The sequence below is a fragment of the Arachis stenosperma genome, chromosome 1 (assembly GCF_014773155.1).
Source record: "Arachis stenosperma cultivar V10309 chromosome 1, arast.V10309.gnm1.PFL2, whole genome shotgun sequence".
Classification (NCBI taxonomy): Eukaryota; Viridiplantae; Streptophyta; class Magnoliopsida; order Fabales; family Fabaceae; genus Arachis; species Arachis stenosperma.
Window position 1 is genome coordinate 106,239,041 of NC_080377.1, and position 5,029 is coordinate 106,244,069.

Here is a 5,029-nt window from a genome sequence, read left to right on the forward strand (position 1 = left end):
GGTGTTTCTATAGGGTTCTCCCATGTAGTTCACCTCTTCCATTGAAGGGTTCTCAGGATCATAAGCTTCTTCTTCAGATGAAGCATCCTTAGTACTGCTTGGTGCATTTTGCATTCCAGACAGACTTTGAGAAATCAAATTGACTTGTTGAGTCAATATCTTGTTCTGAGCCAGAATGGCATTCAGAGTATCAATCTCAATAACTCCTTTCTTCTGATTAGCCCCATTGTTCACAGGATTCCTTTCAGAAGTGTACATGAATTGGTTATTTGCAACCATTTCAATTAGTTCTTGAGCTTCTGTAGGCGTCTTCTTCAGATGAAGAGATCCTCCAGCAGAGCTATCCAAAGACATCTTGGATAGTTCAGAGAGACCATCATAGAAAATACATATGATGCTCCATTCAGAAAGCATGTCAGAAGGACATTTTCTGAACAATTGTTTGTATCTTTCCCAAGCTTCATAGAGGGATTCTCCATCCTTCTGTCTGAAGGTTTGGACTTCCACTCTAAGCTTACTCAATTTTTGAGGTGGAAAGAACTTTGCCAAGAAGGCATTGACTAGCTTTTCCCATGAGTCCAGGCTTTCTTTAGGTTGTGAGTCCAACCATGTCCTAGCTCTGTCTCTTACAGCAAAAGGGAATAGCATAAGTCTGTAGACCTCAGGGTTAACCCCATTAGTCTTGACAGTGTCACAGATTTGCAAGAATTCAGCTAAGAACTGATGAGGATCTTCCAATGGAAGTCCATGGAACTTGCAATTCTGTTGCATTAGAGAAACTAATTGAGGCTTAAGCTCAAAGTTGTTTGCTCCAATGGCAGGGATAGAGATGCTTCTCCCATAGAAGTCGGGAGTAGGTGCAGTAAAGTCACCCAGCACCTTCCTTGCATTATTTGCATTGTTGTTGTTTTCGGCTGTCATGTCTTCTTCTTTGAAGATTTCTGTTAGGTCCTCTACAGAGAGTTGTGCCTTAGCTTCTCTTAGCTTTCACTTTAAGGTCCTTTCAGGTTCAGGGTCAGCTTCAACAAGAATGCTTTTGTCTTTGTTCCTGCTCATATGAAAGAGAAGAGAACAAGAAAATGTGGAATCCTCTTTGTCACAGTATAGAGATTCCTTGAGGTGTCAGAGAAAAAGAAAAATAGAAGGAAGAAGGAGAAGAATTCGAACTTAGTCAGACAAAGTTCGAATTGTGCATTGAGGAGGAGTGGTACTCCATAAATAGAAGGATGTGAGAAGAGGGGAAGAGCTTTTCCGAAAATTAAGTTAAAAAGATTTTTTAAAAAAAAAATTTTGAAAAACATTAATTGATTTTCGAAAATCAAGAGTGGGAAAGAAATCAAGTAATTTTTGAAAAAGACTTTGAAATTAGAAATCAAAAAGATATGATTGAAAACTATTTTGAAAAAGATGTGATTAAAAAGATATGATTGAGAAGATATGATTTGAAAACAATTTTAAAAAGATTTGATTTTAAAAATTAATGACTTGCCTAACAAGAAAAGATATGATTCAAACATTAAACCTTTCTCAACAGAAAAGGCAACATACTTGAAAGGTTGAATCAAATCATTAATTGATAGCAAGTATCTTTGAAAAAGGAAAAAAATTGATTTTGAAAACATTTGATTGGAAAGATATGATTTGAAAAAGATTTGATTTTGAAAAACTTTGAAAACTTGAAAAAAAATTGATTTGAAAACAGAATCCTCCCCCTTGTGCCATCCTGGCGTTAAACGCCTAGAATAGTGCATATTCTGGCGTTTAACGCCCAATGAACTACCTTTTTGGGCATTAAACGCCCAACCAGGCACCCTGGCTGGCGTTTAAACGCCAGTCTGTCCTTCTTCACTGGGCGTTTTGAACGCCCAGCTTTTTCTGTGTAATTCCTCTGCTGCATGTTCTGAATCTTCAGTTCCCTGTACTATTGACTTGAAAATAAAACCAAGATCAAATAAACAATGCATGCAAGACACCAAACTTAAAATTAGACACTAGACTCAAACAAGAAACATAAAATATTTTTGGTTTTTATGATTTTGAAATTTTTTTTTTGGATTTTTCGAAAATTATATGGAAATAGAAAATAAAGGTTTCATAATTCTTAATTTGGATTCCAGGAATCATTGCAATGCTAGTCTAAGACTCCGGTCCAGGAATTAGACATGACTTCACAGCCAGCCAAGCTTTCAAAGAAAGCTTCGGTCCAAAACACTAGACATGGCCAATAGCTAGCCAAGCCTTAGCAGATCATTGCTCCAATAGCAAGATTGATAGAGATCAATAAGCTCTTGTGATGATCAGTTGAAACCTCGGTCCAATAAGATTAGACATGGCTTCTCAGCCAGCCAGATTTCAACAGGTCATCATGAAACTCTAGAACTCATTCTTAAGAATTCTGAAAAATACCTAATATAAGCAACAAGATGAACCGTCATTTGTCCATACACGAAACAATCCCCGGCAACGGCGCCAAAAACTTGGTGCGCGAAATTGTGAACAATACTTTTCACAACTCTCATAATCCCCGGTAATGAACCCCAAAAACTTGGTGTTCAATACCATGGCATAAACACAACTTCGCACAACTAACCAGCAAGTGCATTGGGTCGTCCAAGTAATAAACCTTACGCGAGTAAGGGTCGATCCCACGGAGATTGTTGGTATGAAGCAAGCTATGGTCATCTTGTAAATCTTAGTCAGGCAAACTCAAATGGATATGGTGATATATGAATAAAACATAAAGATAAAGATAGAGATACTTATGTAATTCATTGGTGGGAATTTCAGATAAGCGCATGAAGATGCTGTGTCCCTTCCGTCTCTCTGCTTTCCTACTGTCTTCATCCAATCCTTCTTACTCCTTTCCATGGCAAGCTTATGCAAGGGTTTCACCGTTGTCAGTGGCTACCTCCCATCCTCTCAGTGGAAATGTTCAACGCACCCTGTCACGGCACGGCTATCCATCTGTCGGTTCTCGATCAGGCCGGAATAGAATCCAGTGATTCTTTTGCGTCTGTCACTAACGCCCCGCCCTCAGGAGTTTGAAGCACGTCACAGTCATTCAATCATTGAATCCTACTCAGAATACCACAGACAAGGTTAGACCTTCCGGATTCTCTTGAATGCCACCGTCAGTTCTTGCCTATAACACGAAGACTCTGATCTCACGGAATGGTTGGCTCGGTTGTCAGGCGATCAACCATGCATCGTGTATCAGGAATCCAAGAGATATTCACCCAATCTAAGGTAGAACGGAGGTGGTTGTCAGGCACACGTTCATAGGTGAGAATGATGATGAGTGTCACGGATCATCACATTCATCAAGTTGAAGAACAAGTGATATCTTGGAACAAGAACAAGCGGAATTGAATAGAAGAACAATAGTAATTGCATTAATACTCGAGCTACAGCAGAGCTCCACACCTTAATCTATGGTGTGTAGAAACTCCACCGTTGAAAATACATAAGAACAAAAGTGATCATTGGCTTTGGTCCCAGAGAGGAAACCAGAAAAACCAAGATCTCTAAATACAATAGTAAAAGGTCCTACTTATAGAGAACTAGTAGCCTAAGGTTTACAGAGATGAGTAAATGACATAAAAATCCACTTCCGGGCCCACTTGGTGTGTGCTTGGGCTGAGCAATGAAGCATTTTCGTGTAGAGACTCTTCTTGGAGTTAAACGCCAGCTTTTGTGCCAGTTTGGGCGTTTAACTCCCATTTTGGTGCCAGTTCCGGCGTTTAACGCTGGAAATTCTGAAGGTGATTTTGAACGCCGGTTTGGGCCATCAAATCTTGGGCAAAGTATGGACTATCATATATTTCTGGAAAGCCCAGGATGTCTACATTCCAACGCCGTTGAGAGCGCGCCAATTGGGCTTCTGTAGCTCCAGAAAATCCACTTCGAGTGTAGGGAGGTCAGAATCCAACAGCATCTGCAGTCCTTTTCAGTCTCTGAATCAGATTTTTGCTCAGGTCCCTCAATTTCAGCCAGAAAATACCTGAAATCACAGAAAAACACACAAACTCATAGTAAAGTCCAGAAAAGTGAATTTTAACTAAAAACTAATAAAAATATACTAAAAACTAAACCAAATATACTAAAAACATACTAAAAACAATGCCAAAAAGCGTACAAATTATCCGCTCATCAGTTGGGAAACTAGGCAATGCCCCACGTTAAGAGTCATGTTAACTTAGTTAACGTGAACTCTAACGTGGAAGAGGATCAACAACGCCAACGTTAGTGACACTCACTTTTGTCACTAACATTGGATCATAAGCATTGCCTACGTTAACTCTCACGTTAAGATTGTTTACGTGAAAGTTAACGTGGAGTTGAATTCAAAGGACCAACGTTAGTGACACTCACTTTTGTCACTAACGTTGGGAGATGGCTTCATTACTACGTTAAGAGCCACGTTAACTTAGTTAACGTGGGTTCTAACGTAGGGACTTAAGGCAATTGGAGCGTTAGTGACAAAGGTGAGTGTCACTAACGCTCTCGAAGGTGATAGATACGCACGTTAAGAGCTACGTTAGCCAAGCTAACGTGAGATCTAACGTAGGGGCAAGAGGCAAGCAACATTAATGGGAAAAGTGATTCCCATTAACGTTTGCGAAAAGGGGCACAAGCCAACGTTAATGGGAAAAGTGAGTCCCATTAACGTTGGCCAAGGATTGAGTAGGAAACGTTAGAAGTCACGTTAAGATTTCTAACGTTGGGATTAACGTGGGTATATAAGGGTGGAACGTTAGTGGAAAAAGTGAATGCCACTAACGTTCTCGCACCCAAAATGTATTCAACGTTAATCTCACTAAATGCCCAAGCCTAATTCATATTTCTCTGCAAGCTGGGCCCACTAAAGATGAGAATTGTTTCAACTCAAGGTCCAGAGCCCACATCCAAGACTTGAAGAACTCACTAGAAGATCATGAGGAGTAGTATATATAGGAGAAGTTTTGAACTAGAGAGAGATTAGCACTTTTGGGAACTACTTTCTGCATATTTACTTTTCTGTACTTCTAGC

The 5,029-nt window shown here is 39.7% G+C and overlaps 1 non-coding gene across 1 annotated transcript; it reads left to right on the forward strand.

Moving 5' to 3' along the window:
* The first annotated feature begins 408 nt into the window (after nt 1-408).
* Nucleotides 409-516, forward strand: LOC130947560 (small nucleolar RNA R71). Its single transcript, XR_009072715.1, has one exon. It is a non-coding gene; the product is annotated as a small nucleolar RNA R71 (small nucleolar RNA).
* Nucleotides 517-5,029: the final 4,513 nt, after the last annotated feature.